The sequence below is a fragment of the Condylura cristata genome, unplaced genomic scaffold, assembly GCF_000260355.1.
Source record: "Condylura cristata isolate star-nosed mole 26May11 unplaced genomic scaffold, ConCri1.0 scaffold00026, whole genome shotgun sequence".
Taxonomy (NCBI): domain Eukaryota; kingdom Metazoa; phylum Chordata; class Mammalia; order Eulipotyphla; family Talpidae; genus Condylura; species Condylura cristata.
In genome coordinates this window covers 22456571-22481301 of record NW_004567127.1, presented here as the reverse complement: position 1 = coordinate 22481301, position 24731 = coordinate 22456571, and the positions used below count along the sequence as shown (strand labels likewise).

Here is a 24731-nt window from a genome sequence, read left to right as displayed (position 1 = left end):
CAGTGCTTTGCAAAAAACACAGCTTGTGAAGTTTAGCCTGTCAGGCCTGGAGCACAAAGGACACGAAGTGCCCTGACTGGAGATATATGGCTGGGTCTTGAAGGACATTGAGGAATTACTTCCTGTGATTAAGAGATAAGGGGCCAGAAGAAACACCTTACCGAATAGGGAAAACCTGATATATAAATGCACAAAGTATGCATGTGATGGCTCATCCAAGCAGTGTGGGTTTGTGGCATAAAGCCAAAGATGGCTGTTGCAAAAGGAGCTGATGATCAGGGACTGAACTAAAACATGATCCTTCTAGATGATGGTGCCATGGGAGAAATTTTCAGGGTAATGTTCATATTTCATCTCAGAAAGCTCAGTCTGTGGCTCAGAACCACTGTTGTTCGTGTTGTATGGATAGCAGTGCAAGTTCCCCTCATCGACCTCCCTCAAGAACCACCTGCCCCAACGCCCAGCACTGACCTGGCAGAGGTGACCAGGTGGAATGTTGAGAGACCCAGGCATCCTGGCATTTTATATGTAGGCAAGAAATGGAAGGAATGAAAATTTTGATTTTTTCTTTGTGGGTGACTACTGCCCATAGAAACTGAATGAATCTGTATCAAATCTAGTGCTCTGGAGTTTCTTAGAAATTGTCCTTTGTCTCAGAGGCAACCCAAGTGCCCCAATAAGTATCTGGGTCTGTGAAAAGAGACCTGGTACTCAGATCCTCATCGCCTTTTACACCACTTGTGTCTGCGGGCTTCTGTGTCTCACATTTACAGGTGAAAGAAGGTCACCTCTCTGGGCAATGCCTAGATCACTGACATAACTAAGGGGCCAGAAGAGAAGTGCTTGGAGAGTGAGTGGTGCGTCAGCATCACAGGCCCCTAAGAAAAGCTAAGCCATGGGAGATAGGATGATAAACCACAAGGCCCCAGAGCCAAAAGGTTTATTTATTTCTTCTCTCCTTTACCATTTCATGGCAGGTTAAACTCACCTTCATGCTTTTGAGAGGTAGTTGCTGGGAACAGGCAGGCCAGCATCTAGTACTGGAAAGTGTCCGAGTTTCCTGGTACCCCCCACTGTAGGGCTTAAATAAGCCTCCCCATGCTGAGAAGGACTGTGTGTGTTCCTGTAAATGGGATGGGGCAATGGAAGATTGTGTGAGACTCTGAAACCTGCCCAGTAATGGAGGGAAAGAGATGAAACTACCCAGCTTCGTGACTGGTGGGCCTTCAGAGGCTGGAGGACCATCATGTGGTATAGCCCAGGGTTTAGAAAGAGCACTTCACTGGAGACGCCCACACCAGTTGTCCATGCACACACACACACAGGAGTGAGCTGTGGAGTCACTCAGCTATGGCGGAGCAAGCATTGGCACGTTGGAGGAGCCGGCAGAACACTGTTGACAACTGAGATTTGGCTTCTGAGCTTCCAACTAGGCAACGTTTTCTCTCTCATCTCCAACCCCCTGCAGTGTCATGGTGAAAAACAAACCTGCCACTGGCAAGAAGCCAGGAATCAAGGTCTCCACCTCACTGGCCCAGCCTGAGGCCAAACAGTGGCCATCCCATCCACCCCTCTCCATGTACGCCACCCCCACGGTGTCTCAGAGCCAAGGCTTTGCCTTCCTCAGGCATCTCAGACGAGTGGAACCTTTGTCAGTTCTGACTACGAACTGGCTTTCTCAAATGGGAAGATGATGAATTTTTAAATTCTTGAACCTGTGCTGTAATAATCTCTCCACCATCCTCCACACGATGATGCAGGGCTGCAAAAGATGTGTTTTCTTACAGCTCAGGGAACGTGAAATATTGATAGGCGAAGGGAATGTGGCTGTGGGCTTGGAGTTCAGCTCCAGTGGAAGGAGCTGTTCTTATCCAAGTTTCTCATTTTCCACTTTTGTCTTCTGACACTTAGGGCAGGAAGAAAGCCCAGATCTGGGATACCCAAGGCTTGTTCAAAGAGAACTCTTAGAAAGCTGTACAGTGAAAGCTGTCTAAAAGGTCTTTATCAGTCTCCAGGGACCAGTTACTAATGCAGCTAATACACATTTCATCTATACAGATGATTTTTCTTTTGTCCCCAAGGGAAGCTCTACAAACACTGTGGATTTACATGGTGCCAAGTCCAAGTAGCCTGTTGGAAAATAAATAACATTTTAACACATTCAAGCATCAGTCCCCAGGATGAAAAGTCACATGGACCACTTGGCAGTTTTCTATCTGGGCTGTAGGACTCATCAGAACTTCAATTTTAGAGCATTTCTTTTCCTGGTGATATTTCACCTTTAGGCACTGTCTTCTGCAAAGGAAGAGGCACAAGAGCAGAGACTCAGCTGAATCAAAAAGAAAAGAATAAAATCTCATGTGGGACAGTATTCTAAACACATATTTGAGTGAAGTGTGGGTACCGCTGTGTATGATATACAGTGGCCACAGGAGGTAAACAGCTGAGTATTTTCCTTACATTTGTATATTTAGCAATTGTAATGTACTGGAAATCGTGTACATACACACCACATATAGTTCCATCCATAGATAGGTAGCACTTCTAAGCTATGATTTCATGGATATTATCAGCTAAATGAGATTAACATTGGAAACAGTCAATCTGAAAAAAAAAATTAAAAGAAAGACTTGAGGAGATGGTGGGATGACAGCTGCAGCATCCTCAGCAGAGAACTAGGTAGATCAGAGGTACAGAGGGTGGTTGGAAAATGTCCAACACTGAGAAATGCTAACCAGGGTTATTTCCATCCATTACTGGTGGCAGTACCAGCTCTGTCCTTCCCTGACTGGTGGTATGAATGCATCTGCATTGCCCCCCAGAGCTCCAGACCAAACTGAATCCCTTTGGCTCAACTGGATTTGAATCACAATTACCTGTTGTCTGAAGTCTCATTTTCTTTGTGGTTTTAAGCAGAAAATTGCACATTCACAGTGCAATCCAACATGTCACATCAATCCTTTTCACAATGAAAGAACGTAGGACGGGATCCTGCTGGTCACTCAGTAGACACCCATTTCAGAGAGGGAGTCCTTCAAAGGAGCAGGTTCTCCCTTGTATTCTCAGAGCAGGTTCTCCCTTGTGTTCTCAAGGGGAGGCTTTGTAACTGTCCAGTAACAGAACTGAGCCCAGAATGGAAAGATAGTGATAGGTGCTGGGTCCTCCGTACATGCCAAGCATCGTGCTTACAACTAACGTTCAGGTGAGAAAGGTGAACTAGGTGCTATTATTCTCCCCAGTGTATTTATGAGGAAGCTAAAATTAGAGACATATCTAGGTAGGAGATTCAAATCCAGTTGTGTCTGATCAAAAGGCTGGGCTTTCCTTCTCAACTCAAATAAGGTATGAGGACTTTGGAGGGATGGCTATTCTACAGCTATAGTTCAGTGCACATATGGAGATCTGACAAAGCCTTCTTTATGATAGTGTGCAGATGTCATCCTCCTCCATGGCAAGAAAAAAAAATCACAAAATAAGAATGCATTGACCATGACTGTTTCTAGGAATGGCAAAGGGTGGGAGAGAAGGGGGATGCTTGGTGAGAGAGATTTAAAGAAAACAGCAACTCCATATCAATGAGAGGGATATATGCACGGAACTCTGTAGTGAGCCATAATGATATTAGGAAAATCTCTTATCCATGATTTCTTTCTCATTTATATTATAAGGGATTTGGACTAACTGACCATGCAAGTCCTATTAATTAAAGTGAATCCACATTAGGGTAAGCATTTCCTTTAATTCCACCTTTGAACATATTATATCTCAGAAGGAGTTGGCTTGCAGGAGGATGGCTGCTGAAACACTGGGAAGACTTCATCCTCACTTGTGACTCACTGGAAGTAAGGAAAGGACAGGCGCGCCACACCATCATAAAGAATGGGTTAGCCAGGAAGGGTTAGTGAGGATATCACGCTGGTGCTTGGAGAGAGGTGTTATAGGGAACTTGAGGCCACTTTCTACCTATCCTGAGCTGTCTCTATGGACTCTGTAGCAGAGGTCCTGCTGCCTTTTGGTCCAACCATAACTTGGAAGGTTGTAGAAATCAGTCTAGCTTTGCAGTCTGTTTCTATGGACATGCAACTGCGCCTTCTTTCTACTTAGAGTTTAACTTCAGGGAATAAGATGACTGCTTTTCTTTTGCTTCATTTAAGAGAGTTGTTCGGATAAGGGTTATTTGGTTTCTCAATCTTTTCTGCCACTTTAACTTCTTAAGCTACCAATTTAAAGATAGCCTTCAACAATTGTCCTGCCCTTATAGAAAAGAAGGAGGTACCACCAAGCAGTTTTCTTGTATTTTTCTGGAAGACAAAGGAGTTTCACATTCTCATGCCAACCAGTTCATCTTGGCACTTGGAACTGAGACTGAGCTTCCATATAGGAAAAAGCCCTAGAATTTAAAGACCACCAAAGTATCTGCACATTATGTGCAAAGACAGACAGGCCTATATTGTTGGAAGACCATCCTTCTGGCTCCACACAGTTGTAAAAGTACAAACGGCCCAGCCTACATGAGCGACCCTTGAGAATATTTATATACCTGGGAAGGGAAGAGATGTTGAACTGAATGCTGCTAATTTAGTCTGTACCATGGAGGGAAAAATAAGGGAAATGTTAACTTAATGAAGCAAAATCATGACTTGTATTAGAAAGCAATTAGCTGTGATCTCAACAGTGAATAAAGCAGGGCCATGTTACAACTTGATTTGGCGGGTGTGTTTCAGAGGGACTCATAATTCTTGTTTCAACTGGAGAAATAGCTTCAGCGAATGATGCAACAGACAGCATTTTTGTTCAGGTGGTTTGACAAGGAGCAAAAAATGGAGTCATTTAAAACTCTAATTGAGAAGGATCTTGATGTCCTTGCAGGCCAGATACTAATAGGGATCGAGTCACAAGGCGTATGTACTGTCCTAAGCAGTGAAAGGTTATAGGACCTATTTTTTTTTTTTTTTGAAGATTCATAATTTGAATAGCCCATAAGCAGAAGTGTAGTTAGTACTCAAAAAACCTGCATGTTCAAAATGCTCTGTGTTTATGTTGAAGAGAATGCAATTAACTATATTGACTTTTTTAATCAGAAAAGAGGTCTTTGTATAAAACCTGTGTTTTCAAAGAATAACAATAATAGCATATGCATGTTACTATCCAATTAAAATGTGCCCTTCATAGATATGAAGGCTGAAGTATAATAAGTCCTCACTTAATATCAATATGGTCTTGAAAATGGCAACTTTAAGCCAAAGGACCTATAGTGAGAGCAGGTGCTTGGGTAAATCCATTCACTCAACATCTACAGGAACTGCTGTTTTCTTCATCAATGTTTTAACAAAATGATGTTATTTGGGGATCCACTCTATTGCTTTTCTTGTTGGAACCTTTCTATCAAAACTCTCAGGTAGTAAAATAGCTTCACAAACACTGTGGAACCTCATTCATGGAGAACCTTAAAATCACAATTTAAAGCAGTCACTGTCTGAAAAAAAGTGTAAGTTCAGCATGAAATTCAGCACTGGTCCTGCACACACATCATCAAAGCAGAGAGACCAGACTGAATCCAAACCGATTTAGTGGACAGCGAAGTAAAATTTGGCTAAAAGTTCCACTGGTTTGTCCTTTAGCCTGTGGGGAATGGAAGGAGCATTTAACTACAAGTGAAGAGTTCAGCTTGTATAAGGGATGTGAAATTGAAGGAGCCCCTTAGTCTTTCCAGCCCCCTGCCCTCTTCTGTAAAATGATGTCTTTGTATCCAAACAAGGTTCTCAACCTCTGTTCCTTGTAGTTTGGGGGAAGGATGTTGATACCGAGGTGGAAGATTAGAGGGTGGGACTTGAGCCACTTTTTCTCCCATCACAAGTCCAGTAGTCTGGTGTGAGATATCAAAATCCTGATACAGTTTTAGTTTATGGTTGAATAAACAGAAAGCTATTCACTTGATTTAAAAAAAAAAAAATGTTAGAACCCCGTTTTACAAAAACATTTCATGGTCTTCCTTGTAATATTTTGAATTTTTATACTCTGTTTTCTATAGATATCTCTGTCAAGGGGCAGCTCATCTGAACAAGTTTATTGAAGGCAAATGCTAGTGATGACTCCAGCACTTTGCACACAGATTGTTAATAATGATCTGATTGTTTGGGGAGCACTTAGAGATGGGGCTCTGGCATCTGTGAGCCAGGAGGTATCAGTTTTATGCCACTTAACTGACGACCTGGTGAAAATTCATCAGAGCTAATGTTTTTTATGAGCACACAATTGCTAGGCACTAAGCTGAGTATATTCCTCACAGAAACCTCAGAATCCTGGAAGTGACAGACCTTGTCCGCCATGCTTTCAGTCAAGGCGAGGAGGCTGAAGGGTGGGGTGGGCAATGGCTTCTCCAAGGCCACAGGTTAGCAAATGACAGCCAGACCCGAAGGACTTTCCTCTGTCCATCCCAGCTGCAAAGGACAGACAGCAAAGGCGTGTCCAGAGGGTCCTTGCCAAGACTTAGCCTGCCCAGCCCCAAGTTGATTCTTGCCAAGTTTATTAATAGAATAAATAATACTCCTGAATCATCTTGCACACAGAGAATCATCTCTGTGCTCTCAAGTTAGAGACTTAGGGGAGCTACTTGCCACTGAGGGCATAGCTGTGCCCACATGGGAACAAGACCCCCTATGGGTCAGAGTCCCCTCAACCCTGTCTGGTTGAGGGAGCCAATACTCCACCTGGAAGGCAGTTCCCAGGACAGCTTTGATGCACTTTTCCATCCATCAGTTCTGGGTTCCTGGGTGTTTGCATCATTGCGTGGTGTGCAAGTGTGCGCTCTATAGTGCCACCTTTTATGTGTCTGTTACTGAGGAAAGCTCTGCTCCTTCATGCACTGAAGCAACCTGCCTCCCCCCATCGCCCTGCTCTTTTGTGCTTTGGAGAGTAGGTCTGCCCTCTCCAGGCTCTCTTCCACTGACCTACTCTGAGTTCTCTTTCCTTGTTTCCATCCAGACAACAATTCTCTACCCAAGATCTCTTGAGTTGGGAGGAATAAGTCAAGGGAAGTGACAGCCACTTAAAAAATAAAACTGTGGGGCTCTCCCTGGTGGTGCAGTGGGTTGGAGCACTGCACTGCAAAGCTAAGACTACCTGTGGCGGCTTCAGTGCAAGTTCGATCCCTGCCCCGGAGGTGACCCACAAGGCGCGGCAGACCTCTCCTGACCCGCCCGCTGCTCCCCTCAGTAGTGTACTTTGTCCATCTGCCTGCTCTGTTCTCCACTCTGTTTCTAGTGAATCCTTTTGCCAACCCTACACCTCTGGCTGTACCCCATTTCTATATGCATAAATAAATAAATATTTAAAAATAAATAAATAAAACCGTGAAAACAGAGGAACGTGTGTTTAAAGGAAGCCTTTGTGGAGAGGCCGGTTGCACTTTACTCCTTGTGTTTTGGATGACACTGTTGACTGTCCCCAAGCTGACCTCTTGCCTAGATAATCTGACCTAAAACTGAGGCCCCGCCAAAGGCTGTTGTACTAAGGGTGCCTGGGGCTCCCACACTGTGACATGTCGTCTGCCTGCCAAGCGGGACTTTCTCGCTGTACCCTAGCAAATCCACAACTTCCCACCACTCTTGCAGAGGTGCAAGTTCCGGCCACTGGCCCTCTGGCTGTGCCAGTGCGCTCCTTTCCGCCTGCAGTGGGTGCACCAGCCCACAGTGTGTGGAGCTGTTGACAAGAAGGAAAATGGTGGACTGAACTGGGAGAATGGCTCCTCTTGCTGAGCGGGGGGCTTGGGGGACGGAACCACGGCTCTCCTTGGCTAAATCTGTGGTCTTCCCGTCTAGGGCTGTGACTCAGATGGGCCACAGAGGAGCATTTGTTGGGTGAGCGGGATTTCTTGTCATCCACTTCGGAAGGTTAGTCATGTTGCCAAATGCTCCTTGCATCCCTTAACAGCCTATTCTAAATCAATCTTCCATGAATTCATCAAAATGGTTTTTTATAGCACCTCCACACTGCTGCCGCGATGTCAGCACCCCCAACGCAGACAGGACATAGAGCGCCTTTCCCAGACTGTTACCCAAACTTTCCTGGCACGTCTTCTGCCCACTCTAGGGACAGGCTCCTTTTCCCTCAGCACTTCTGCCTCTGTGGCCCTATTGCGATGCTCTCTTGGCTCCTAAGAGATGAGTTGGGACATGCCTCAAAGTGCTTTTGTTTCCTGTGAAAGAGGTTGAATCTGGGAAGGGGGAGGGGAAGGGAATATATGTGGGAACGGTTTAATTGTATCCATGAGGATTCTTAGTAATCAGGATGCCAGTGTGTGTTTTCCAGAGCCTAGAGCTGACATAAATAATGTAGTGCACCTCGTTCTGTGCAGGCTTGCTAAGGAATGCTGATGGAGAAAAAGCCAAACTGGGATCTGAGGCTCCCGGCTCCCGGCACAGCCTTTAAAATCCTTTTATTGAGTAGTAGTTTTGAAACTGCAGCCAGGACCTTGGCGGGCTGTGTGTGCCAGGGGAAGCCGGCAGGAGGAACTCTGGAAGAAGCTGCCTCATTTGGTTTGGGGAGAATGCGAAGCGGGTAGAGCCACACGGCTCCCACTAATGATTGGTTCACTCCATAGTGTGTTCCTAACCTCAGAAGGAATAGGACAGTTCTGCCAAGGCCCTGAAAGCCGGGTAAGTGTGCAGCTGTTGCTAACAAGATATGACTGGCCCCTCACACCCAGTTAAAAGCATCTTGCTAGCCTTTTAGAGCCTCTTGCCTTAATGGCCAGAGCCATATTAGTTTGGGGGGACAGCTAGCCCCAAATGAAGTCCTGTAACTTAAGCTCATTTACAGGGAAAGATGCACTGGGGAGGCACCGGGAGAAGAAGAGGGACCACAAACGCCACAGTTCATTCTCAGGAAGAAAACAAATGTGTCCTTCCTGGGGTTTTTACAGGAGGTCTGCCAAGCCAGATATCCAATTGAAACATCTTCCAGATTTTGATTTAAAGGGTAACTTAAGCCTTGTCTTGGCCACAGTGGACAGAAACGAAGGAAAAGATTGGGGGGTGGGGAAGAGTTTAGGGGGATGGACTAGAGGGATGTGAGAAATAATTGTTGTTGTTAATGTTCAGGGATCTGGGCGCACGAAAGGACAGTGATCCGGTGTTTAGACGCTGGGGGTTTGGAGAAGGACCTCAGGGAACATCTGTTGTTTCTTTTTCCTTTTGATTAAGGCAGTTGGGGTCTAGAAAAGAAGATTAAAGCAGGATCCGTTTAATTTATTTAGTTTGCCTCACAGACATGAAGCTTCAGAATGGTAAGTGTCAATTACATTCCTACCTGTTTGGGTAACTAGCTGGGAGAGGGTTAGGGCTTGGGGAGGGCTAAGCAAAGATCTTCTACCAGATCGAGGGTGCTCCGCAGTTTGTGCCCAGTGACAGAAACTGGCATGTTGACTCAGAAACAACTTAGGCAACCAGTTTGGTTGGACTGGCAGAGGCTGCTGAGATTTGCTGTGTACAGGGTGGTTCTCTCTGTGAGTGCTGCTTTGACAAGTGTGGGACTTCATTTGGAAACCAGCTGAACCCCACTTCAGTTCACAAGAAAAATGTGAGAACAGGTGATCCCACCTGATATAAGCCTTTTTCTTAAGTTACTGCATAGGTGTTTTGTCTTTTCTCTATTTGAAAAGTAGTATCCACGTGTGTTCTATAAAATCATGTTTGGGAATTTTGTTTGGGGTGTGGACATACGGGTGTATCACTAAGGACCTTAAAAGCGAATGGATTTGATGGAAAAGGAGACTTTTTGTGTGTGTCTGAATATCAAGCAGCCTGTCTCAAACCAGGCCTAGAGTTGTCGATCTAACTCAGTGGTTCCCCAACTGGAGCTCACCCCCTCTCATACCTGCAGACTCCTCTCTGCTAATGCAGGTTCCTCCTCACATCAGCGTTGTTTCATCTTGTCATCTTCTCTTCGTGGATGAAAACACAGGAGGGAAAGTGGTGAATATCTTTAGTCTGGGGGACCCCTCATGTAGTTTGCTAGGACGCCGCCATTCTTGGGTGCAGCTTGCCCATCTGTGAAATGGGTCAGACCAGTACAAAAACCTGTCCTTCCTTCTGCAACCCTCTCCACTAAGGCTGTGATATTTGAAGGGGAAAAATTGCAGTAGAGAATTAGCGCAGGGTGTCTGTGTGCTGTTCTCTGCAAGGTTGAATTTAGAAATGTTTGAAGTGCCCCAAAAGTATGTAGCTTGTTGGTTTTTATTTATAAGCACATTAGGGAAAAGTAGATTTTAACTGTGGAGAGAAATACAATACTTCTAATAAACAGAACTCAGTTTTTATAACCTACCACCTGACCTGAAGGAATGTGAGGAATTGATGGGAGGCTGTGGTTCTCGGGTGCAAAGTCATGGCTTCATGTTTAATTTAACAAAACATTAAACATTTCATGTTTAATTTAATGAAACATTAGAGCACTAGGATTTGTCACCTTCATGACAGAATGTCAGAACGGTGGGATAGTTTCAGAATGTATGTTCTTTCCGCAGAACTCACATATGACACTGGAAATGTCTCACGGCCAAAGACCTGCACTATTTTCTAGGGGTCTTTTTTCCCCCTCTGATAAAAAGAAGAAAGAGCAGAAAAAGCAAGTCAAACAACAAAAACAACACATTAGGCATGCACTACTAGTCTAGCTAATTTTAGGGGGGCTATTAGCAAGCATTTAGCCAAATCTATTAACATTTAGCATCAGCACAAATGCAATTGCATTTCTACTTTTTGTGCACTGACAAAGTGAGCACAGGGGTCTTCAGGACAAGACCAGAGCCGCTGGAACCATTTGTTAGGTGGACAAATTTGTATTAAACCCATTTGGATTGTCCTAATGAAATGTTTAGGAGGGTGGGCTGAATATTCAGGAAAATTTTAAGAGTATCGGTGATTAAGATTGCTACCAATGAGAGAGAAGAAACCTTTTAAACTGCATCGCTTGCCAGAATTTTTTCTTAGTCTGGAAATCGTGGTAGGAGGTTGATAATGCTACTTTGCCCTTGGCTGTGGATGGAAAATTTCCCTTTTTGTATTTCAGAGTGCCGAGATACAGAAATGCCCTCTCTGTCCATATCTGGTGGGGCTCAGTTTTCATCTGGTGCTTAGAATGTTTAATACTTGTCAGTGGTAAATAAGACTATGCTTGAGCAATGAGGTGATTACCAACTGATGAAACATCAACACATCGGCATGTGTGCATGTGTTTTTATGCATGTGTACATATACGCACCCAGTAGTATCAGCACACAAGAGCTGCCTAAATTATGCCTTCATTCGCTTACATGATCGATCTCTTACACCATTTAGAGAATGTCGTATAAAACACCGAGATACCCTGATGCAAGTGCATCAGGCTTTTGCTCTGTGATGGCAGGAGAGTGACCACCTCTCCACATTATTATATACTCAGCCTGAATGTGCAGCTTCCTTGTGTGCCTTGAAGTGGCTGAGACCAGATGCTTCCGAGAGAGATGTCATATTAATGCAATTCAGAGGAGCATATGGCAAGAGAAAAATCATTATGACAGTTACTGACCTGAAGAGCAAGTAGCTTTTTTAACCTTTAAAAAAATTGGTTTAACCCCATCCTGAGTAACAGCAAACACTTTGTTTAGTGAAGTAATTTTTTAACTGTCATATAGGTTGCTTTCTAGAAAGAGGTATAAGAGAGTGGTCTAGACTTCATGCATGGGAATGCTGTTTCCTTTGGTGGGCGAGACACTTAAGGGAGCCTTCTGAATCCCCAGGTAATGATAGGGTGGCTGTTTATTCCCTGCTTTCTCCCCTCCCTGGGTCTCTGGATTCCACTTCTCTGTGTGAAAATTTCTGCTTACCTCAGACTCAGGGATGGATTTGCTGGCTTCTCCCCCTCACCAGGGAGGACCCAACAGAGCTCACCTCAGCTGCTGTCTCTGGAAGCCAGAGATGTTCTCAGCATCCCTGCATAATCCTTGCTGCTGTTGGGACCCCTCAGTGACTTCTGGCCTGACCCAGGGTGGCTCAGAGGTGGCCCAGCTTAATGAGGGATTTTCCCTATTTCAAAAAAGGCCTCTTAAGCCCATCCTTTGCACTGAGGAATTGCAGCCCCTGCCTAGAGAGTGCCTATTGGTTGGGGAGGCTTTTGACAAAAATGCTGGGAAGCACCATGTTTAGAGGAACTAAGGAAGGAACATCTTGCCACAGCCATGGATACCAGCATCTCCTCAGAGAGATCAGGAAAAGTGTCCTAGAGGTTGTTGGTCCAGAGCAGTCACCTTGAAGCCCCCCCCCCCCCCGGAAGATACGGGGAGGCCCCTCCAGACCCAGGAAACAGCAAACTCTTGACTAATCAGTAACTCACGGCTGAGTCAGGGAGACTGGTCATAGAGCATGGGGAAGATGGGGGATTGTGCAGCTCTCCAACCCAGCCACTGCACCCCCATCTCAGATATCTGGTTACCTCAGATATCTGGAGTAACCAGTCAGCACTCAACAGTAAATCAGATGTGTGCTCCTGAGCTGCAATTTCCATGTCTAATTCATCTTTAAAATAATTGTGTGGGCTGCATCTGTGGACTGAACTATGTAGGTGAATCCGTATCGCCTCAGCCCGGGGCTACTGATTGACAACTTCTGCGGACAGACTGCAGAGCAAGCTCGCCTGAAGTCTCTGAAGTTTTCAAGAGGAGCTTGAAAAGAATTTAAACGAAGTAGTGAATTTAGGAAAAATTTTTTCCAAGATTCTCCAATTTTCAAGTATTCCTACTTAAAGGTATGGTTGGTGCGAGAAAGGAGGTTGAATATGTGTTTCTGTTGGCCTCTGGATTCATGGTTAGATGTGTATGTACCTCAGCTCTTACATATATGCACACATAGATGCCTGTGCACACATGTGTCGTGGTGGGTGTGTTCATGCTCTATTTATACACATACACGTGTACATGCACACACATGTCATGTAGGCAAAGCTTCCAGAGATGGAACCAGAAATGCAAGTTGAAATGCCAGTGCCGTAAAAAGACATGTGATTAGACTGTGAGGACTAAATGGACCTTGTTGCTTAGCACTTGAAGTACACAGCTTGGGCTTTTTGTTCTTTTTTTTAATGCTTTAGTTTTTTCACCCATAATTTAATTTTGCACCCCCCGGTAGTGGCGGGTCTGCTCCGCCTTCTGTGAGGAAGCCCTGGCAAGTCCTGTCTGTGTCGTTGAGCACACAGTTCAGAGCTCACTTGGTTGGGGTGTGGAAGAGAGGCTGTGTGTGGTGGTCTTTTAGGCCTTGATGCCTGCTCATCTAGCTCAGCCCAGGGGGCTGCTGCTACTGTGGTCAGATCTTGGGCCTGGGTGCAGGAGAGTATGGCGGGAAGGTTCCCATTTATCATCCTTGTGAGTTAAATGCTGGTGGTAGGAAGTCTGGGATCAGGCTTGGCCATTCTGATGCTTTTGAGTAAGTGCTGGGCATTAGTAATTGTCAAGGTGGCTGAGGACTGAGCTTTCAGTGCCTGAATTGATTGGTCTGAAGCCTGAACATAAGACTCTCAATTCTGTGCAAAAAAAAAAAAAGTTCATAGTGCTAAAAGGAAAGAAAAATCGTGGCCAAGATATGAGTTCAAACCCCAATTCTACAAACCAGCCAGGACTTGTGCACGTTCCTGGATCATGCTCACATGTACTTCCCAGTGCACCCACTCCCACTAGCTGTCCAGTGCGTGGGCTCTCACATCCTGTGCCTGTACCTGTCTATTCCATGCTGGCCCGATGTGGGATCCAGAACTTTCCCCTGGTATGTGCAAAACACAAATCACCAGCTAGCCAGCAAAATTGTCCAACAGGCCTCTGTGCAGAGTGAAATTTGGGAGAAAGGAAGCATTTAAATGAAACACACAAAACACCCCTTCTTCAACCCTCCCTGTAGCTGAGAGAGCAAAGTCAGTAAAGATTTGCCCACGTGGGGCTCCAGCTCCTGGCCAAGTTCACAGCTGTATTTCTCCCTTTCTGGCTGTCCAGACACTCAAGTGTGTGTCTCTCTGTTTATGCAGAGTTCAGCTCCTCCATTCTGCCTCCACAGCCAGTACCCTCATCAGCAGCTTGGCCGAGGGAAGCCAGTCTCTTCTGGGCTGAGCCTTTCTGCTTTCCCTGATAGTCTTGGGCAGAGGAAGACCCTAGCACAGCGGCCAGTTGCCCAACAGATGGGAATAACACCATTTCCTACCGCCAAACTCATGCCATTAAGAAGAAAAAGGTTTGGTTTGGTTTTTGATGAGTTTTCTGATGTCTGATGTGGCTTTCCATATCTCCTCGTAGTTTTCCATTCATTCGAGTTCCTTCCCACTGGGATGATTCCTTGATTGACTGATGGATGGACTGCAGAGGCAGTGTGGTCCATGCTAACAGCACACCACTCACTAGCTGTGTGACTCTGAGTGAGTTCCTTAGGCTTCAGGAAAATGGTAATGCTGGTACTTCCTGAGAGGCTTGTTAGGTGATTCAATGAGATTATGCCTGCAAGGGTCTTATGAAGTACACATCACATGCCAGCTTTCTTTTCTTGATCATGATTTCATTTTGATGTAAATTTCATGATAGGATTTTTCTTCAGTTTCCAAAGTAATTGCAAGTTAATTTGGGAGCATACAGGGATTCTGACACGGTCTAGTCACTCACTCCTCTATGAGGAAATGAGCACCACTTGCTCACCATTCTCAGTCTTTAAGACAAAAGCAGGCAGGCCGATGCTTCCTCCAGGCAGGCTGCCGGATTGGATTGGTGTGTTTTTCTCCATAGACACTTTACTCCCTGCTCTTTCAGCTAACAAACTCAAGGTGCTTCAGAATAGTTAACAGCACAACCTTTTTCCCCCCCTAAGTTGAATGTTCCAAGGAACACACGCACTCAGAATTATCTTATTCATCTTCAGTGGGATACAGTCCAGTTGTTCACTCTTGATTTGAGTCCTCCAAGGTGAGGCTAGTGGGGGAGGAGGAATGTGGTGGTGGTAAGGAATGAACAATTATTGTAAGGAAATTTTAATCAACAGTTTCAATAACATTATTGAATGAAAAAGTTACTAGCTACTAGTTAGACCTTGGCTTAGCTGGTACACTGGCAAATCAGTCATTCTGTGGTGATTAACATCTATTCAGAACAGAGATTGTGTTATGGGTACTAAATTATCATAGGAATTAATGTCGTCTTTTTAAAAGGGCTTAAAATATGTTAATAAATACAGTATTCCAGCACCTGCAGCTCAAGGAACCAAAGTCATTAAAGATGGATATAATTATATTTATTATTGCAAGGATGGGGGGGCAGTTTAATGAGCTTGAATGAAACAGAGGTTCTTTATTTAAAACTTCACACCTAAAGAAACTGTTCCCTTTGAGAATGTATTACTTAAGAATCACTGAATGAGAGGACCACATAAAATAAATCAAAGACAGTCATTTTTCTAATGGCTAGATAATGAACATCAGAGATTCACTGGGGCATTTCAGAACTCTGTTCCTCCCATTAAACTCAACTGGGGCCCACTGAGGTGGCTCCTTTCCCAGCCTCAGTTTCCACCACCCTCCCACACATGTTCCATCCAAGAACCATCCCATTCTTGCAGTTTCTCAAACGCCATGCTCTTTCACACCGCAGGACCTTATTAGCACATGCCTTTTTACTTCTGCCCAATATTTATTTTCATTAGCACATTGCCTGGTTTTGACCTAAACAAATTTTAAGTGTCATCCTGATGGACAAGGTCCCTTTGACATCCCCACTTCACAGAGGAGAAAATGAGTCAGAGGGGACAGTGCCTTGCCCTCGTCCTTACTGGCATGAGATTTTCCCTTCCCCCACGAAGGGGGGATGTGTGACATTTGCTAGAAGTGGGCCTTCACCAGCTCAACTGTAATGGGGGACGCTCATGGCTAAGTAGAAGACCAGTAAGACTATCAGGGGCCAGAGACTCCACTCCAGGTCTCTCAGCATCTAGAGAGAAGCAGCTGGAATGGTTTCAGTTAGCCTCTCCTATTCCTTAGATTTTTATCTCAGAAGCTGCCCTTGACACCTTTATCCAGAGTCCCATTTATCTCTACCCACTCCCCATTCATCTCTCTCAGGATTCACTTTATTCTTTGCAGTATACATTAGCACAATTTAAAATGATAAGTGATAAAAAATAGGGCATGTGTATTTTTGACTGTCATTTCCCTTCTCTGGAATTACTATCATGTCCATGAAGACAGCAATTGGGTTTTATGTTTGTTTGTTTTAATAGGCTACCTCCCCAGCCCGATTAAAGTAACTGACATTTAATAAATGCCGAATAAATATTTGCTTAATGAGTCCTTGGACTCAAATGTTCACCATTTGCTGTCTGTAGCTGGAATAGTTGATACTTAGGATATATTTCATCTATCTGTCTATCCAGAGAGATGAATAATATATGAAAAAACACATATGTGTGACATACCTATTTCAAATTTTCAAAAAGTATAATTTTCTTATTGTGATTAAATATTTTCTTAGTTGATAGGAGTTTGAAAAGCATTGATTATAACCATATGTATGTCACGTCTGGGTCCTTGTTCGTAAAAGGTTAGGCATTGGTGATCAGGGTGTAACTCCTCTTAGACAGGTAAGGAATCAGAGAACCTGAGAGGTGAAGCCACCAATCAAGGCAAAGAGCTGGTTAAAATAAAGCAGGGTTCAAGAACCAGCGCAGTGCCAGCGGCTCCTGGGCCGATGCTGTTCACTCAGCCTTGCCTGCAGCCACCAGAGCTGCGAGCATCAAGAGAAAGGCCTTGGAAGCAGAAGAGATTTTTCCAGACTGATTTGCAGCTGCTAAGAATGTTGCGCTTGGCAGGTCAGGAGCCTTAGATGGAAGCTCTCTTATTTTCTTAAATCTTGGGGGTGTCTGAGGTGAAAATTAACTGTCTGCCTCTCCTCGTGGTGGAATGCATTTGAAATGCTACTTCCTGTTATGAGGTGGAAGGAGAAAAATAAACAAACACTCATCCTGTGGAATTAAAAATGGTGGTCCCCGAGGTGCTCCCCAGTCTGTATTGAGACACCAGCTGTGGAGAAGTCAGTGCCTCTTTGTCCTGGTTCGCCAGTTTGTGCAAGAGATGTCCTGCCTTCTGTACCTCCACTGAGAGAATCAGAGTGATTCTCCGCCACTGAGAAGCCACAGACCACACAGAGCATCTGATTCGAGCTGAGGACACTCTCCCAGAGAAAAGGAATCTGTACAAGTACGAAGCTTTGTGGAGATTATTTCAGGGAGCTATGGACACCCTTTAGTACAGTTCATGGATCTTCAGAGGACCATAAATTCTGACTTAAGACCTGATGGCACATAGCACTTAATATTAGCTAGTTGTAATAGCTAATATTTATTAAGATATTATGTGTCAGATAGCTGGCTAAGTTTATAGATATATAGTTTTCTTTATTTATGTGCACGCCTATAAATATATGTATTTTTTTTTCACTTCATTGTGACACCTTATTCCTTGGGCCCCACAGTAGTCCCATTGTGTAGAGGAGGAAACTGACATTCAGAAAAGCTAAAGAAACCTGTGTTGGATTAGAACCCAGGTAATCTCAGGCCGAGTCACACAAAGGCAGACATACAGAACATTTGCTGGAAGTGGGCCTTCAATCTGTAACGGGGGCGCTCATGGCTAAGTAGAAGGCCAGCAAGGCTGACAGGGGCTAGAGACTCCACTTCAGGTCTCTCAGCATCTAGAAGAAACTGGAATGGTTTCGGGGGTCTCTCTTCTTACCAAGTGAAAGGAAAAGGCAGAAGGAAAGACGGACGCCATGAGTCTGTTCACCAAAAGGAAGAAGTGCTATTTTATTTCAGAAATGAACTTATACACATTAAAGGTATCATGTCGAGTGCCCATTGGCCGGGCCACGGTCAGGCGGAGAGAGAGGCAGGAGGCGTCGCGGAAGAGTGTCTGCGAAAAGAAAAGATACAATAAGCAGGACGGACTAAGCCCATGGCCATGTCTGGCAGGGAAAGACGGCCAGGCCCAGCTGGAGCCAAGGACGGTCTCCTTATCAGCCGGGGCCCAGAATTGCAGAGTTAGCCAAACTGTTGTCCTTCACCAAGTACTGCTCTTTGTCCCCCTACATCTTGGGGAATGAGAATTCCAAGAGACCTAACCTGTTCTACCCACTGGGCTAGAGCTAGCGGTTCTTGTGGTTTTATTATCCCACACTCGGAGTGCTTTCAGTTTGAGCCTGTCTGTGTCAGATGGGCAGCTGGGCCCTGTCTGAATGTGAGGCCCTCTTAGGAATATTCACAACTAACTGGATTGTCAACACGCGTTGTGAGAGGTGATTAGCATGAGGTGTGTTTAATTACATCTTGTTTTCCCCCAGAGAACAAACAGTGGGCCCATTGCTCCGGAGGTTCCTGTGCCTCTTGTCTTTGTCTTCATCTTTTGAAAGGAAACAAGTCATTTTCATTTAGGCCTGGCTTTTATCTATCAGGTTAGTGCTAGTAACTTGAATGGATTTATATACTTCTAAATGTTTCTTTTTCCATTCATTGGGGTTTATCAAGTCATTTTATCTTGTAATGAATTTCCAAAGCACCTGCTTTGCTCCAGACCCTGAATGGGACTGAGAATTAACAAATGGATCAGATACACTCCAGGCTTCAGGAGTTTACAGTCTGGCGGGAGAGTAGGATGGTTGTAACCAAATCAGTGTCCTGGGTAGCGTGGGACAGTGTACCCCATAGGAGACAGCGTTGGGTGTATGGCCACAATTGTATGATTGACTGCAAGGGCTGAAGCCAGAGAAATAGCTAAGAGAACTCTATTCCCAGGACAAAGTTTCTCCGACTTAAGTGGGTGTCATAACCCCCCAGGGGGGCTTCTTAAAATGCAAACATGCTGTGGTTGGTGTAGCATTTGGCCAAGTCTCTAAGTTAGTGTCTCTGGGCTAAGTCCCCAAATTTGCATTTCCAGTGGATTCTTAGACAGCTGTATAGCTACTGGCTCAGGGAGCACTTCAGGAACCACCATTCAAGTCTTCCCATAGGGAAGAGCACAGAAAAGACATTGCCATATGTAGGTTTCTTGAAATTTGAAAACACTTCACTTCACTTGTTCTGTCTTCCTGTTATGAGTTTCACTAGAATGTGTGCTGCTTGGCGCTCCTTTGAAAGTGTAAGTCTGTGTCCTGTCCTGTCCTGTCCGTTTTCCTTTTTTTTGGAAGGATTTGACTGTGGCCTCTCACTGGTAGAAACAACAGTATAGTAAGAAAATATGACGGTCCCCTTATGTAAGTTATGGGTGTGTAAATCCTGCCAGGTGTAAGTCTGCAGGGATGGGCTTGTTCTGAAGCCCACACAGTGGTCAGCATCACTTCCCACAGAAGCAGCAGGCCGGGTAGGGATGATACAAAGCAAATGTGGTAGAGTCTCAGCGCCCCCTTCAAGTGTCAGGCTGTCTCAGCCCCACTTTATATTTCTAGAGGTCAGGGAGTAAGGAGGCACTCGGGACAGTCTAGAACACTCGTAACACACTCACCTTCTCAGCAGCAGTCTCATTTTTGGCCAGATGCCATGGAAAATACGAACTCGTGTCCGAAAACCACACCAAATTTCTACATGACTGAGTTTCTCTCATTTCCTTTCTGCTTTTGATCCACTCTGCCTAGGAAGTAAGAACCTGGTGGGCAGAAAGATCACCATTTGTTAGTCCTTTTGCAGCAATTTTCCCATCAGGTCTTGCAGCTCTAAATGCTTTAAGCATCTGCCAGTGACCTATAATAGCTTAGTGGAGGGGAGCACAGGAACAGCAGCGACCGCTACTGGCTGCGTGAGAGAAAACTGAGCAGCCCTCTTCCTGGACCCAGCGAGAGGGATGGTTCTGTCCATATGTGATTCCACATGCAGCTGTGCAGTTATTCTTTGCACTTAGGCCTTAAGTTGTCTGTAATTTTATGTGTGTAGGAATGATGCCAACTGAGAGAGAGAATGGAAACCTCCCCCCCAAAAAAAATACATATTTAGCATCTCGGAGATGAGACAAGTCAATAAACAGCTTGATTACTAATTCATTCAGGAACAAAAATAATGGCTTTCTAAACTGAAACGACCAAATCCAATAACTAACTGTTTGTCAGGGCAGTAATAATGGTATTTGTATCTCTTTTAATTGGCTTTAACCTTTCCCTTCATGTGTGCAGTATTAAAAAATTAAAGAGGAAAGTATTTAGAGGCATAGATTTACGGCACTTCGCGGATTACATGCTTTTAATGAGGTCAGGACAATAAACCATCTGAGCGGGGCCTGATGAATGACTCCCTCTTGCAACAGACAGACTGCAGCGAGGGTGGGCACTCGCGCACCCAGGCTTGTGCAGGTGGACCAGACGTGGCTCAGCTTAGCTGCTCCCGACTTGGTGTTAAGGACCATCAAGAATGTTTTAAAAAACAGAGCTGCAGTAAACTATGTGGGAAAATGCACCGTTGATGTAAGATACTGATTTATGTATGTCTGCATGTATACTGATGTGACTGCAAGGATGGACGGTGGCTGGGCGGGGAGGAAAGGCGGAGTGAAGCAAGAGAGGGGAGAGAGGGGGCAGGAGAGAAAGGTAATTTGGGAGAGGCAGAAAATGCTATGTTTGAGCTGCCTTGTGCTGTCCTGGAAAATTGATTGTACATCACCCTTTCTGTGTAGTCTTAGCTGAAAATGGTAGATGGTGAGTGTATCCCAGAGAAACCAGCAAATGCTATAAATCAAAGCTGCTTTTCCTGACCAGCCAGTTGTGAGATGTCTAGCCACCTACTACTACTGGTGCACACCACCACTGTCGGAGGCGCTGAATCTAGACAGTGGGTTTCCTGGAAGGAAGGATGTACGAAGCAAGAGGTTTGGGAATAAGAAACAGGCTTTTTTTTTTTCTACTTTGTACATTCATTACTTGAAATTCTCATAACTTTTGGAATGAAATTAAACATTTTAAGATTAACAAAGATTGTATGTATATATAATTAATCTCTTCTGCCGCGCCAGCACGACAGCAGAGATGGTCTGAGCAAAGGACGTCAGGATTAAAGCACACACTTCTTGGTCAGCAAGCAAAGGCACACTTTATTCTTCTCTCCTTCTCTATTTATCCCCTTTAGCATGGAATCTGGGGCTGGGGGAAGGCGAAGCTCTCAGCAAGTGCATCAATAACATGCGACAATTACATGGGGGTCAAAGAACACAAGGTAGCAAACACAAGGCAGGAACACTTCCTGCCTCCTGCTTTTCTGTTCCAGCACCCATGGCTCATTCTTTGTTTCCACACAACAGTGTGCATATGATTCTGTGGGGGAGGTGGGGAAGTCTGTCCAGGCAAAGGACCCAACACTCCTCAACTTTGCAAGTCAGGCACACAGCATTTGTACAAGGAAAACAGCCCATTCAAGACAAATGATAGATCAAAGCTTCAAGCAAATTTTACCTTTAATAGCAAAAACTCCTCAGTCTTCCAAATCAGAAGGAAAACAAACACATACCACATGTTAACAAAGATTATTCCAGAAAAGTGAAGTCCTGGAGTAACCCCCAGACCCACCCAATTTTGATTGGTTGATCAGATCTTAATGCAGCCTTCACCTAGTTAACAAGGTGGGGCTGGTTGAACTGGAGTAGAAAACTTTGCAAGTGAGGGGAAAGGATGCATTTCAGAGAGTGAGCTGGAGACCCTGAGAGGTGGCCTGGCTGTCACCAACTGCACAGATGCTGACATTTGAACCTTTTTGTCATTCTGAGACCGCTAGTTAGCCTCAAGAAGGAGAGAGTAAAGAATGCTCTTAGTTCCTTCCTTCCTAAACCCTTGTCATTTATCTCTGCTCTTCTGCCTACATGACAGCCACCAACTCCAGATGACATGCTACTAACCACTAGTATGGATTTAGTTCCAAGCGCTCTTACAGGTACCATTCACAAAAACAGATATACCTCAATTTACAGCGCATTTTCATTCATTCAATAAATATTTCTGTCTATCAGGCACTGGCTCAATTAGTTATGGGGGTACAGAGGTAAGCACACTATACAAGGACTTTGCTTGCATACGGTTTACTTTCCAGGAAGCAGAGGGAGACACCCTGCAACAAAATGCTGGAGTGTGAGTAATTTGTGAAAAACTAGGAACCGCAGGGTGTGATGGAGAGTCATCAGGCTTCTCCATCCTCTACTTGAGAAGAGCAGGGGAAACCATCCTCTACTTGAGAAGAGGAGTAAACTTTGAACAGAGATGTGACAGGAAGAAGAGATGTGACAGCCATGTGTAGAAGTTACACCAAATTGTAAGTTTTAAGTATTTTTCTGGAAGGCTTTCCTGCACTTGCTGAGAGTATACACCCTTGCAGGGATAAGTTCAATGACAGACAGAGGACAAACTAAATATGCTTTTCTCTTTGTAGCTTTTTCAAAGCAAACTCAAAGAATATTTCCTGTTCTTAATACTTTTGGGAGGAAAAATAAGGCTCACAATTGGGATAATTTGTGTATGTGTAGCTAATTTCATACTCCTAAATATCCCTATGACTGTACACTGGTTGGTATAGCGTCGATCCCATGAAAGAAAGAGAAAAAGGACTGCCATCAATTAAGATGTCAAGAGTTGTGACATCTTGCTCTTGTGTCTACAGAATTTCCACAGAGCTAATATGTTGAGGGGATGGGTGGGTGGGGATTTGTGGACTTTGGATCAAGAAATAGTTCAATAGTCAGTACCACCACTTCCTCCATGACACAATTGCTTGTTCTGTGCTCTCTGAGTGCTTGAGGCCCTAAGGTGCAATGTTTAACAGTTAGAGAAATGCCCACTTCATTGCAGGGCATGAAAACTAATTAGGTCAGGTATGTAAAGTGCCAGGCAAGAGTATACTAGAGCTTCCTTTTAGAGAAGTTTCTGGAAATAGGGGAATGCCTGGTGGCCTACGGGTTAAATCTCAGTGCTGTACCTCTACAGCCTGAGTTCCCAGCCAAGGAGCTGTCCCTCGTGGCACAACAGATCTCTCCTGTCTGGCCCATACCTCCCCTCAACAGTGTATTTCAGTAAATTACCTGTTCTGCTCCCCTACTCTGTCTCTGATGAATCCTCTCACCCCTGCATGTCTGGTGTCCCTCCCAGTTTTTCTATGCAAACAAACAAACAAACAAAACTAGGAAATAATGCCTAATTGTTACTCAACCAGAGTGAGGCCATGGTGACCTGGGGGACAGGGTAAACTCGGTCTTTGTCTCAATCTTTCTACCAGATGTGGAGCTGCAATTTGGAACTTGAAGTCTTCACGAAGTTGGCCGTGATTGGGCAAGGACAGTAAGGAGGCAGCTATTGCTGTTTTAGCAAGGTCCCTCATAGGAGACATAAAGGTCTTACCAGCTGGGTATATGGCAAGGAAAAAATCCATTTTTTAATCTTTTATTTCCCCTCTGTCGGCCCTCTCCACTCTCTTCTTCTCTATGGTTGCTTTTAGTTTTTGTTAGTTCTCCACAAGCGTCAGAAATAAAACTTGGAACCGACTGGCCAGAGCCCTCGAATCACATCTCTCGTGCAGTGCGATTTAGACAGCAAACTGTATTCCCTGAAAATAGAATCTTCAGGACATGCATGGATGCTGACTCTACCCTAGGGGTAATGGAGGCTGCACATGAATGTAAAACTAAAAAAGACACACAAACCTTGAGAGAAATAAACATGACAGGAGCAGTAAGGTAATGTTTTGTGTTTTCATCTTTAATTGACTAAAAATACCAATACAACATATTCCTGGGAATAATTCCCCCAGCACCCTCCCCCTTGTTAGTGGAAGTTAGGAGGTGGTGATCACCCTGAATGATGCTCACCCTGCGAAGTTCAAGTACCAGAGTGGACTTAACTAGAAGGGACATTAGTTTTTATATTCGACACTGCCACACAATTTAATATTGCTTTGAACCAGCCTGTCCTAGATTTTTAAATGAAGAGTATGCCTTTTTAAAACACTGATGAGGAAGAGAAAGACAAGAGTTCCTTTCTACACAAGATAGCAGCGTTGTTTTTAAGTAAGTTTTATTAACAAGTGACAATTACTTTTTTATGATACATTTAAGATAGTGAATTATGAATGACTGAAAATCCCCTCCAGCCTAATTGAGAACCATTATGTCTGGTAATTGCCACTGATTTCTGCAAACAGTCATTTTTCTCTGGCCTATTAACATAATTTGAATTTTTAATTGCCCTTCATAATTGTCTACCAGAGTTAACAAACAGTCCCATTCACCAGAAGGTTTCTGGCCAGGCCCTACCCCAAGGAAACTCACTCTGGACCTCCTCAGATCAATTGAGGACACCTCTAGGACTCTGTGGCCTGTCTAATGGATGTGGCAGCCTCTGGAACAAATGAGACATCTTTTACAGACCTACCCAATTGTGGGATGATACATTTTCAGAATTCCCACCAATGAATGTTGAGTTTGCCCGCTTTGTTTTGAAGCTACTTCACCATAGAAGAAGAAAAAGCATGTTACAATTTTAACCAAGACTGTCATTATAGTGCCTTATCTGTTGCATGGGGATATATTTGAACCTTCTAGAAGATAAGAACAACACATTCCACTGTGTCCATTTCGTACAGGACTCCTGGTATAATTAATTAGTGACACCAGAAAAGAAGCAGATTCCCAGGAAAGATATATATACATCAGGGTAATTATATATA

General features: G+C 44.4%; 1 protein-coding gene across 2 annotated transcripts in view; it reads left to right on the top strand.

Annotated features, from left to right (window-relative positions):
- TENM2 (teneurin transmembrane protein 2) overlaps positions 1-24731 on the top strand; it is an 895709-nt gene that overhangs the window by 480191 nt on the left and 390787 nt on the right. The window contains exon 1 of one of the 2 annotated variants that reach the window (XM_012730132.1): positions 8589-8657. The exons of the other annotated variant lie outside the window; for it this stretch is intronic. The gene's annotated coding sequence lies outside the window, so the exon portion shown is untranslated. Of the gene's footprint in view, positions 1-8588; positions 8658-24731 lie in introns of those variants that run through there. 2 annotated transcript variants of the gene reach the window in all.